At 33.9% G+C, this 13,046-nt stretch overlaps 1 long non-coding RNA gene and 2 other non-coding genes across 3 annotated transcripts in view; all 3 read left to right on the top strand.

Moving 5' to 3' along the window:
- The window catches only part of Dleu2 (deleted in lymphocytic leukemia, 2), a 79,538-nt gene that overhangs the window by 41,930 nt on the left and 24,562 nt on the right, over nt 1-13,046 (top strand). Inside the window, exons 3-4 of the long non-coding RNA NR_028264.1 lie at nt 4,853-4,919; nt 7,961-8,007. This is a non-coding gene — a long non-coding RNA (deleted in lymphocytic leukemia, 2). The remainder of the gene's footprint in view (nt 1-4,852; nt 4,920-7,960; nt 8,008-13,046) is intronic.
- Nucleotides 8,334-8,417, top strand: Mir15a (microRNA 15a). The gene has a single exon (NR_029733.1). It is a non-coding gene; the product is annotated as a microRNA 15a (primary transcript).
- Mir16-1 (microRNA 16-1) lies at nt 8,472-8,564 on the top strand. The gene has a single exon (NR_029734.1). It is a non-coding gene; the product is annotated as a microRNA 16-1 (primary transcript).

Below are 13,046 nucleotides of genomic sequence, written 5' to 3'. Positions count from 1 at the left end.
ACTTAGTGAGTTCTAGGACAGCCAAAGCTACACGGAGAAACTTGAAAAAGAAAACAACAAAAATAAGCAACTCAATGTTATAAATTATATTACAAATACCTTTCATACTAAATAAGTATATTCAAAATTACCATGCTATCCTGTAAAATTTTTAATAGTTTATTTCTAACATTCTTCACTGACAATTTATGTGGAAAAAAATTTTATTCATTTTGATAAAAAAATGCAGTTATTTTATTGTTTTTGCAAAATACCTAAATTTACTATATTGCTACATTTCATACTTTTAATTTTTAATTTCAAGAGTAGGTATTACTTAAATTTAATATCTAGCTCTAATCTATATTATTTTGTTTTTTAATAATATCCAAACTAGTGTTTATGAATCAATACTTAAAGTGTTGAAAGATAACTTGCATTTAAAGTTGAGGTCCTATAAATACCATTTTAAAGTATTTTAACAGAATAAACATTCCTATTTATCTTATAAATTAATAACTTTGGGCTTAAGTATTTAGCTGTAATATATTTAACATAGATTACAACGGGAATTTTTTGATATTTGTGATTTTTAAATTTTTATCTTATTACTGTATGGTGGGGGTGGTACATGCACAGGGCTCAGAAAACAGTTGAGTTGGGACCTTCAACTGTACATATTTCAGGGATGAAACTCAGATTGTTGGAGGAGGCAATACTTCAGCTGTGGGTTTTGTTAACTCTTTTAGGCTAGGTCTAAGAAGTATTATTACAAGTGGTAGAGCACATGCCAAGGCCCCAGATCAATTCCTGAAAGGGGAAAAATATATATATTGGCTGAATACTTAATGCTATATTTATTTTTTGCCATTCTAGAGATTGAACCAAAAGCCTTGTACTAGCAAACACTCTACCACAAAGCTATATATCCAGTGGTTGAATCTCAGGGTGGTGGTGCTGTTTTGGGGTTTTTTTGGTGAGAGGAGGTAGTTGGTTGATTTTTGTCTAAGTAGTATATTCCGGTCGTGTGCCTGGGAGGAAGCCAGGGCATTTTGTGAGCAAAAGTACGATTTTAATTTTTTTATTGGAATTTGTACAACTATGGAAGTGTGTGCACTCACTCTGATAAACTGTTAAAACTCTTCAGAGAGATTTGATAATCGAGTAGTTACATGTAGCCTTAGAAACTGAAGACTGTTAACGTGTTAACTTTTTAAGATGCCTTGTAGGTTCCCTTTCTAATAACCAAAGCAGTAATTTTGTCTTCATTCTCCACCTTACCCTTTTTAAATTCCTTCTTAAATAATTTTATCCTATGATACAAGTGTACCTATTAAATAAAGTGTACAGAAGCACTTTTTTTCTCAGTTAGATGCATATGTTTTGCTTTTTAAATAGTAGGAGCATCATGGGGAAGAAGCAAGTGTCTTAGAAGAATTGAAGTTGGGTGATTGCTGTTGCTTGTCAGCTAGCTGTACTGCAGAGTGCTGTTAGTGTGTAATCATAGTGCCTAGGAAGTTTGCACACAAGTGGAAAGGCTTCCCATATGTGCTTTGATGAATGGTTTTTTGAAGGATACTTTCTTTTCAGTGCATCCTTAGGAGAATAGTAAATATTTGTGGTTTTTGGATTTTTTTTAACTGTTTATTCAATGGTGTTATATTTAATTTTTATTTAAGAAATTTCACGTTAGAGTTGAAAATTCTACAAATATGTGTGCTTTTTTAAATACTTTTAAGCTAATAGAATAAGGAGACTTAACTAATAATTAAGTTGTTTGTACCACAGATTCAGATGTATATTTGAAAAAGAAAAGTTGTGGTCACTTTGGAGTATTTCTATCACGGTATGTCTTTGAGGACATTATCTTCCTTTTGTAGCCTCATATAAAGAAGGCTGAATTATTGTTAGCTTCACTATAATAAAAACATTCTATATTTCATGTTGTCAGTTATTAGAGCCAACAGAGGCCAGAGGTGAAAATGTACATGTTGTTATACTTTTTTCTTACCCTTAAACTTTTATATTTCTAGTCATACTTGTATTTCTTTTTTTTTTTTTTTTTTTTCCGAGACAGGGTTTCTCTGTGTAGCCCTGGCTTCCTAGAACTCACTTTGTAGACCAGGCTGGCCTCGAACTCAGAAATCTGCCTGCTTCTGCCTCCCGAGAGCTGGGGCACACGCCTGGCCATACTTGTATTTCTAAAGTGATAAAATATCCTGTTCTGTATCTTTTAGAAATTAGACTTTGTAATTTCAAGTGATATAGTTTTGTAGACTTGTACAAGTTTAATTGAAACTTGCTTCAATCTACATGTTTTTCTCCTCTTTGGTCTGTATAATTACAGTCCTAGGTGAGTGAATACTAGATCTCTGTTAAAGTTCGGGTTTCAGCTATAAGACTTTGATGGAAAACTACAAGTGATGTTTGTTTTTGTTAATCGGTGTCCTAATTTAAAGCCTGACATTTGCAGTTGTATTTTTTAAAGATACTCATCATTTCTCTTTCGTTGTCTTCATTAAAATTGTTTCTGATCCATCTCCTTGCTTCATGTTTGCTTTGCCAGTCAGAGTAAACTCACAATACCACTTCGTAATTGTTGTTACTAACAAAAATAGCTTTTGCCATATGGTATGTTTATCTGAGTTCATTGAGACCACAGTCTATTCTGATATTGTGAAATTAAGCATATTAACTGTAAGTTGTAATTGCTTTTTTAGGCTAGTACTGTTTTTAATATGTTAATGTAGTTTGACAGATAGATATACTAATATTGCCTATGCTTAACCTAAAAGTTAGCTGCATAATCGTCTCTTGAAAGTATCCTCTAACCTGATTGACTCCTGCTAAAAAATGTCTATCGACTGGCTAGTAAAATAAGCTAAAATAAAGCATTTTTCCTGACCTGATACTGGGTATCCACAATTGATACTTTTTACAAGCTCTAAAAGATTTTTCCTCTTTCTTTCTCTCATTTCTTTTCTTTCTTTTTAAAAAGAATACCACAAATGAGATGGGGCAAGGGTGGGAAGGATTGTTCATACCAAACCATTTACATCAGGCTTTATCATCCCCAGCCACTGGTAATCTTGGATCTACAAAATTCAGGTTCTAATTAGAAAGCTTATCATTTCTACAACACTTCTAAATGTTGGTATTTTCTCAGTCATATGAAGACTAATTCATTATCAGAACTTTATTTTTGTGAAACTGTTTTGGGACAAATTTTACCTGTGTTAGATATGCACTAAAAGCAGAAGAGAATGATCTCTTAAGAAAAACTGCTGGCTAGAGAAATGGCTCAAAAGTTAAAAGAGAGCACTTGCTGCTCTTTCAGAGGACCCAGATTCAGTTCCCAGAACCCACATGGCAGCTTACAGCCCCAGTTCCAGGGAACAAAAAAAAACCAAAAAACAACAACAAAAAAACCTTTTCTGGCCTCTATGGGCACTAGGCATGCAAGAAATACACAGACACATACGCAGGCAAAGCACACAAAAACACAAAAGAGATGTGAAGACTAAAAGGAAAATAAAAATAAAACTCAACACTTTAAAAAATGTTAATTTTTAACTAGAAGTAGCTTTTTTTTTTAAAATGTATTTTCAGATGTTGGGAAAATTTGTCCTTTGTGGAGCACTTGGTGACTTTGTAGTGCAGTTGAAGTTACAGTAGACTCTTTATATGTTGTGACATAGTCTCATAAACTACATAGCCATTAAAACAAGAGTTGTATAAATTCTGAATAACTATTCAGCAAATAGAAAACAACCTTTCAAGAAAGTGTATATGTGTAACAGTTATATTTGTACTTATAGTATAAAAACATATAGGACATAAATATCATATCAAGGTTTTAGTTACATTGTAAGAGCCCAATGAGATCAAATCAGAGCTTGGCACATAAGGATCTTTATGTGTAATTGGAAATTTTTTTTAACATTCAGTAGAGTTGGCTTTGGGATAGAGATTTATATAGGCATTATTGGGAAAGGGGATCAGTGTATTTTGAAATAAAAAGAAATGTTGATACTTTGTGAGAAAGTATTTTGCAATAAAATACACACTTGGAATACTCTGGTAAAGGTATAAAAAATTAGAGTATTCTTTCTATGCTATATCTTGTAATAAGTACTTGTATGTAGGTATGCTGGCACATTCCAGTAATCCTAGCACCTAGGAAGATAAATAAGGCAAGAGTACCCCACATTTCAGTGCCAGTCTGGGCTATTAGCAAAGCTGCCTCAAAAGTGCAAGTGCAGTGTCTAATCACATCCCTCAGAAACAAAACACTAACTGACTGAAGTCTCTGGGGTAGTTCAAGGTTGTTTTACAGGATGGGCTGTGAAACATTTCTGCCAGGGTGCAAGGCTCTAAACCCTTTCTCTTACAAGTAAAAGTCAGCCATGGAAACAATTGCAGCAGTGCTAGTTTCACTTATTTTTGGCCTCAGACACCTCTTAGCAATATTTTCTTCTGGTATGTTCTAGATGTTTTATTTCCATATTTTTTGACCCCCTTCAGAGTTATTTATCCTCATGGATAAAAATATGTATGAATGTGTGTGTGTGTGTGTGTGTGTGTGTGTAATACTTTTTTTTTAATGTTAATTTCTAACTAGAAGTAGCTTTTTTTTTTTTTAATGTATTTTCAGATGTTGGGAAATGTTGTCCTTTGTGGAGCACTTGGTAACTTTGTAGTGCAGTTGAAGTTACAGTAGACTCCCCCCTTTATATGTTGTGACATAGTCTCATAAACTAAATATAATTTTTTTAATGTATAGGAATCAGAAAGCAGTGATTGCTGACATCAATTGAAAATGTTGCTTATGTAATAAGATCAAATTTTAAAGTCTTTACTCTTTTTTTTCTAGGTTTAACAATGTTAAAATGAAGATATTACTAAAATGGCCCTCTAAATAGCCCAACAATTATTATTTTGTAAGTATTAGTTTCTAGCTCCTTCCTTCCTCAGTGACCCATCACCACTGCAATGAAGACTTGTGTTTGGTATCATATTTCCATATATCTGATAATTTTTCTATTTATTCTTGAATAACTTAAATTGCCCATTAACACTCTATTCATGTTTGATATTAATTTAGAACAAGAATGATTTCATTGCCTCAGGAAACTTTACTAGTGTGGAAAGTATTTTATAGAAAGTCCCTGCTATCTCCGAGTCTGAAGTCAAAATATTAAATCCTTTCTTTAAAGTTTACAAATAAGCAAAGATTTTTTTTAAGGCTTATACATTTCTTTATTTAATTTGTGAGTTTAACTGCATGTATATATGTGTAAGTGTGTATGGACCTGATATGCAGGAGAGATGGAGACCAAGGTCATCAGTAACAATTGAGTGAAATTCAGGACAGCCCTGCTTATATGATCCCTTGTATGGTCAGGGGGCAGTTGGGGGACGGTAAAATTTAAACAGTTATACCAGGTTCTGAATTTTGGTGGGGTGTATATTCATTTTCTTTGTCTGAGACAGCTTATCTGCCTAGCCTTGAATCTGTATAGTAATCCTTCTACCTCCATCTCTAGAGTGCCAAAATTATAGGCATGTTCCACTCACAACACTTAGCCACCCACCTGGTTTGGGTAGGAATTTAAATTTGCAAATATAACAATCTGATACAATGTGATTTTTTTTTTCACTTTTAAGCATAAATGCACTGGGATAATATCCTCAGAACATTTAGTGTGAATTATTGTTGTCATCTTCTGTTCTGAAATTTGAGCTTTTTAAAGTATGAGTGTTCTGCCTTCGTGTATGTCTGCAGTGCGTGCTGGAGGAAGTGCTTAGGCTCCATGTGGGTGCTGGGAACTGAACCTGGGTCTTTTACAGCAACAAAATGCTCTTAACCACTGAGTAACTCTGCAGCCTTGCAACTTGAATTTCAAAAATTTCCATGTAAAAAATGAGCAAATTGAAATACATATTCAGTTGTCAGTGATCACCATACCTGACTTGGCCTAAACAATCAGTTTAGTTTTCCTTTCATAGCCATTAAATAAAATTTGGGTATGTTGTTGTTGTTGTTGTTGTTGTTGTTGTTGTTGTTGTTGTTGTTAGAACAATTTCTTTTTCAAATATGTTACATAAGCTCATTTTCCTAGAAAAAAATCACATGGAAATGGAATTTTTAACTATTTAGTAGTATGCCCTACAAATGATTCTGTCACTTTTCACATATCAAATTTTAGAACTAGGAATTTAAAATGTTTAGAGAAGAAACAGTTCCAAAGATTTTATAGTGGCATTATTGCCACATCAAAGATATTAACATACCCAGCTTTTAACTTCCCAAATTTGTTGCAGTATTTCATGCCTTTAGCTTTGCTATTTAAGTAGATTTTTTGTGCCCTGAGAATTGTTGCTCTGTCATCAGAACTTAAACCTGGTAGTGTTTTCTCCATGTTCTTAGACAACTTCATAAGATGGCTATGGTTCAGAAGCGTCCTACAAAGGCTTATATGTATGTTAATGGTTCATTTGCAGATAGGGAACCAGAAAGGGTCAGTGTACTAGAATAACAGCCATGGGAGACACTCAAAGGACAGTGTCAGGGTTCGGACCTCAGATTCTGTATTCTGTCATTGTGCTCCAACAAATTACTGGTTGCTTATTATTAAATTCAAAAAGTATCCCATTATTCTGATGCAGTCAAGATGATGATATAGCTTGGGCAACATGCCTATAAATGTTTGTGAAGTGCTAAGCTTTATGGAAACAAGATGAATTAATATTAGAAGTTTTATAAGGTAAAAAGTAAATGTTTCTAAAGAAAAATATTAATGGAAACAAATAGAGTTGAAGGGGGAAATAGGACAATTTGGTTTGATCTATCTTCTTAAATTGTTGTAAAATTCTGTTTTCTTATACGAATAATATTAATTTCAGGTATTTAAAGATTGCCATGTATTCCTATGTACACTCAAGTTACCTTCTTAAGCAAAACATTTTGTTTTCTTTTCAGAATGGCTTTTTTTTCCTTTTAAGAACATTAGTAAAAAGTTGAACTATGTAAAAACCCAACAAAGAAAAATTATTTTGGTCCTTAGGCCAGAATATAAACCACTGAATTTGGAACGGGGCATGATGGTGCACGCCTTTAATCCTAGCATGCAGGAGGGAAACCAGGCAGATAGATCTCTGAGTTCCAGTCCAGCCTGGTCTATAGAATGAATTGCAGGACAGCAGCCACTGTCCTCAAAACCTCTCTCAAAAAACCACTGAATTTGAAATTATAATCATTGTATAAAGATAAAGGACAAAATCACTTTTAGCAGCTTTTATCTTTATTTTCAGACTTTTTTTTTTTAAGCTGGCACACTTGAAAGCAAAGGTTTGAAGATTTAAAGACGTTTTGATATTTCAAATGACCCAACATGAACGGGAATGGAGAAATGGCATTGACCCACTAGAAAACATTTGCTACACAGTAATCTAGTTTGAATGGAAAATCTGGTATGAACTGGAATAATAAGAACAGTTCTTTGTGAAGGGATGGCTAAGTCCCCCACTAAACAGAAAAGAGTCTTCTTAATAGTGTAAGAAAACCTAGATATTCACACACACATAAAATGAAGTTGGAACTTAACGTAGTAAAAATTTTGTTTCAGCTAAGTCAAAGTCCTGTGGTATAAAATGATACTCCTTTAAAGGACTAGCCTTTTTAACTGGGAAACACACAAATGGTTACTTAGGCTTGAGCTACAGGATTTCTGATATATCCTTTTAGGAAACCAAATAGACCTGTTATCCTAAGATGATGTTCTGGGTAATAATAAATGACACTGAACTCACAATAACTATTCCAATATTGAGATAAATCTTGTGTTCATGTGTAGATTGGGGGTTATATATTTTTGGGGAATATGTTTCATGTGTATGTCTTCTAAATATTTTGCTAGTATAAATTTCTTGAAACTGAGCTCTTACATGTTTGTTCTTACATGTTTCCTTTAACATGAAGCTTTGTCCTATGGATTTGGCTTTGAAAGATGTGCTGCTCTTAATAAGGTAAAAACCAACTTTTGTAGCTATTTCATGTGTTAAGCACATTCAAAAGTTGTTAGTTTAATAAATGAGGTTCTTAAGTTGGTATGGGAAAATGACTTGCTTTTCTCGTTTCATGACTACAATAAATTACAGCACTGTATTAAGTTTTCTGTACGCTTTTATTAAACTTATGATATGGAAATACTTTTTATTCTGCTGAAAGCCTATAAAATTATGCACATACCAGTGTTAGATTTTTTTCAAACATAGATTTTATGTGTTCTACTTTTTCCTAAAAAGCCTTTTCTGTAAATTACTATTGAGGTGCTAGGAGTTTTCAAAACCAACCCTTGGAGTAAAGTAGCAGCACATAATGGTTTGTGGATGTTGAAAAGGTGCAGGCCATACTGTGCTGCCTCAAAATACAAGGACCTGATCTTCTGAAGAGAGTACCTGTCTTTTTATTCATAGCTCCTATGATAGCAATGTCAGCGGTGCCTTAGCAGCACGTAAATATTGGCGTTAAGATTCTGAAATTACCTCCAGTATTGACTGTGCTGCTGAAGTAAGGTTGGCAATACTCTACAACTGTAATTCAATGTGTATTGATGTTACTTGTGTGTTTACACGGTTTTTCTAATTGCATTAGTGATTTTATGTTTGGTATGATTCTGTAATGATGTTAGTAACAACGCTCTACATATTGTGTCTGTTAAAATACTATATAATTGTGGGATGGTAATGCAGCTCAGTTGGCCAAGTGCTTCTTGCTAGCATGCACAAGGCCATGGGTTTTAGCCTTACCACTGCATACCAGGTACACTTGTAATCCTAGATCTGAGGAAGTGGAAAAAAGAGAATTAGAGGCTTAACATCATCCTTGGCCATAAAGCAAGTCTAAGACCTATGTAAGGATCTGTCTTTTAAAAACAAACAAAACATAATGACTTCTGTGTGAGGAACTGATTATAGGACTTCTAGATACCCAGATTTGTAAATGCTTGGATCTCCTGTATAAAATGTCTGCTCGTGACCAGTGCATATCCTCCCTTATACTTATTTAAACTTATCTCTACATTGTTTTTAATGTGTAGTGCAGTGGGATGTTAACATGGATAGTTGTATTATTCAAGTTATTCTCTTAATGATGAGAAAAAAACTGTACAATTCAGTACTAATGCAGTTTTTGTCCAAGAAATAAGTTTTTTGGTTTGGTCTTTTGAGCCTGGGTCTCACCATGTAGACCAGGCTGCCATGAAACTCACTGAGATCCTCTTGCCTCCGCCTCCCAAATTCTTTGTTTAAAACTGTAGGCCCCAATGCCTGGCCACCCAAATGTTTTGAATGTGTGGTTGGTTGGATCCACAGATGGAGCACTGACTAATAATATAACAAGTATTTTTAAGTCTTGAACACCTTTCCAGAGTTTCTTGAGAGCTACAGTGGTACAGAATATACCCAGTACCACCAAGGCTCGAGCTCTCTTTCCAGCATTTCCATATAAAAGTTTATTTGAAAGAGTTTAGGAAGTACCAAATTGTACATGAATTTAAACTCATATTATTACTTATAATAGAAAAATACTTTTCTCTTGATTTGAAGTTTTCTTTAGATACAGATAAAGTTTGAAATGCTACAGATTATAACATAATCTTGAGTATAATGTGCCTAAATATTTCATTTTAAATGAAGGAGAATAACACTAAAATGTGTACGTTGAATTTTTAAACTTAAATTTAGAAGAATCCTTAGAATAGCTGACCTTTTTATTGGTTAACTGAGGAAACAATCTGAAATTTAATTTGCAACCTATGACATATTAGGGTATAAATCCTATATCTTCTAACTTAATAATTACTGTTTTTCTTATTTTTCACTAAAATGTTTAACAGGAGATTTTTATAAGTCAAAAGTATGAAAGACATCTCATCTGTGCCTTAATATTTAACTTCAGATTAAAGCTAACAGTCATTAATTTTATAAATATATTCAGAATATTTTAATTATTTCAAAGGAAATGTTCTTTTTTTTTTTTTTTTTTTTTAAAGATTTATTTATTGATTATATGTAAGTACACTGTAGCTGTCTTCAGACATTCTAGAAGAGGGAGTCAGATCTCGTTACGGATGGTTGTGAGCCACCATGTGGTTGCTGGGAATTGAACTCCGGACCTTCGGAAGAGCAGTCGGGTGCTCTTACCCACTGAGCCATCTCACCAGCCCGGAAATGTTCTTTTAACTATCCCATGTGCTTTATTTTAAATGTTTTACGTCATTATTTTAAAATGTTCAAGAAAACACATTATCTCACAATAATGTCCTCTAACTCTGTCATTACTTTTTACAAGGAGTCTCTTACCTTTTCAGATTAAAGGTTCATAATTAATTCTACCGTGTGTTGTGGAGATCCTAAAAGTATTTCAGTTATTTTTTAAGGAATTGTCCTCAAAAGAACCACTACTCAATTCTAATTTAAAGGTAAAATTAAGTAAGTTTTAACAAGTTGATTTAATTAACTATAGACTCCGTTTTTGGAGCATTTTTTCTGTGTATGAGTACACTGTAGCTATATTGATGGTTGTGAGCCATCATGTGGTTGCTGGGAATTTTGAATTCAGGACCTCTGCTTGCTCCAATTGGCCCACTCACTCCAGCTCTGTAGCTGTCTTCAGACACACCAGAAGAGGGCATCAGATCTCATTACAGATGGTTGTGAGCCACCATGTGGTTGCTAGGATTTGAACTCAGGACATTTGGAAGATCAGTCAGTGCTCTTAGCCACTGAGCCATCTCTCCAGCCCCAAAATTTAAAGCTTTTATATGATAATGGTATTGCCTCTTTTACAAATCTCTGTGGGCCACTGAGGTAAGCATTTGTTACTTAAGCATGATATCTCTTCACAGCAATAGAAAACTCCTTAAGATTACTTTAATTGTATATAACTTTTCCCACTACTTTTCATAGGGAAGAAATCGCCTGTATATATTAAAATATACATTTAAGTGTAAATTTTAAATATATTTTCACTGACTTGGAAATCTAGAGTTCATTTCTATCTTTGTGACTATTTTTGAATCATAAATAGTAGCAAAATTAAAGTTATACACATTTACATTAATAACTAGTTATCTTTCAAGGAAATAATTAGACGTGGATGTTCTCTTGTGATCTAGAGTTTTACACATACAATTTTACAAGTTAACATTCTAATTAAAATTGGTTTGTTTGGTTTTTTTTTTTTCCTTTTGCAAAGGAATATTACTATCCTTGTATGATATATTTTTTCTCAGTGTTGTTTCTCATTAAATACCATCCAAAAAGAAAAGAAAATGTCCTTAATTGTTTTAAATAGATTTGGATCAGCATGTATTTATACATACTACTTACATATCTTGGAGAAGAAATGAAAGACCGTTAATGCATTCCATCTTCCAAGGAGTTAAGGGGTAGCTTAGAATGAGTTTATTTCTAATACCTGGAACCTTTTACTGCACAGCTTATTCGTCCACCAGAAACTGAAGGGGTCATGTTCTTGGCTTGTATGTTTATGAAGTATGTCCTAGGCGCAGTTTCCAAGTCCTCTGTTCCTTTTTCACTTTCTGTTGTTTTGTTTTCCTTTGGTTTTCTTTGTTTTCTTTCAGTGTGTAGTCATTAAACCCAGAACCTCAGAGGGCTCTACTACTAAACCATATACCAGTACCAAAACCGAAAAATATTGACGATACTTTTGTGCTGAATATTCCTCAGCCTTAACTTACTAATGCTTATGCCCAATGGATCTTCCTTCATGAAGTACCCTCTCCTCCCCCCCATTTATCTTTGGTGATTTTAATAAATAATACCTTTGGAAAATGATAGTTTGTATGTTTCTTCACTGTGTATTACAATATTTAGGAATGCTGATATGTAAACTTTCCATGTGCAATATTTAAAATACCATTTTAGTGTGAATCAATGAAATCTAGTATTGCACTGAAATAAAGAGAAAATTTAAATCGTTTCTTTAAAGAAATTGTAAGTTTTAATAATTACAGATTTTATATCAATTTTTATATTTTCTTTTCTAGTGGTATGAAAATATTAAATGTTTGTCAGATAGCATTAAAAATATACTTGAAGTGAAATGTGGTACCCACATGTAAGCCCAGCCCTGTTTAATTAAACCAAAAAGTACAAAAACAGCCAGGCATGGTGACACGCACCTTTAATTGGGATTGAAGCACTCAAGGCAGAAGCAAGTAGATTTCTGTGAGTTCCATGTCAGCCTGGGCAGCATATTTGAGATTTATAGTATTTACATAGTAAGAGATAAAAATTTATTCTATTTCAGTGCTGAAGATCATACCAAAACCAAGCAGATAAGTCCCTGGCGTTCATGGGGTTTACAGTGCTGATGGGTAGTCGATGAATACCAGGATGAAGAAAAATATTACCGTTTTATGTTCTGTGGGAAAATTAAGGAAGCAAGATGGGCCAGGCGGTGGTGGCGCACGCCTTTAATCCCAGCACTTGGGAGGCAGAGGCAGACGGATTTCTGAGTTCCAAGCCAGCCTGGTCTACAGAGTGAGTTCCAGGACAGCCAAGGCTACACAGAGAAACCCTGTCTTGGGAAAAAAAAAAAAAGAAAGAAAGGAAAGGAAAGGAAAGGAAAGGAAAGGAAAGGAAAGGAAAGGAAAGGAAAAAGATGGGAGTGGTAGTTATTACTATTTGAAAGTTTTTGTTTTGTTTTTTCAAGTATACTTTTCAAAGTATGTTTGGGGGATGTCCCCTGCAGGTAACATTTGAATAGTAAAAATGAGATAAGGTATCCAAAAGAAGACCTCTGAATAGTTGAAATCACAAATATAAAGATTTTTGAAACTAACACATTTGGGGTGTTTACGGGGACAGCAAAGAGTATATAGAAAACAGAAGAGTGAGTTACAGTAATAGAATGGAAACAAGTTAGAAGTTGGGGCTGATGAGTCTGCTAGGAAAGGCTCCTGTAAAGCCAAGCCTGGTGACTGAGTTCAGTTCCCCAGGACTCTACGTGATCGAGGGAGAGAAGGGTCTCAATTAAG

This window comes from Mus musculus, chromosome 14 (assembly GCF_000001635.26).
Source record: "Mus musculus strain C57BL/6J chromosome 14, GRCm38.p6 C57BL/6J".
Lineage (NCBI taxonomy): Eukaryota > Metazoa > Chordata > Mammalia > Rodentia > Muridae > Mus > Mus musculus.
The sequence above is the reverse complement of the archived record's forward strand: the minus strand, read 5'-3'. Positions and strand labels throughout refer to the sequence as shown.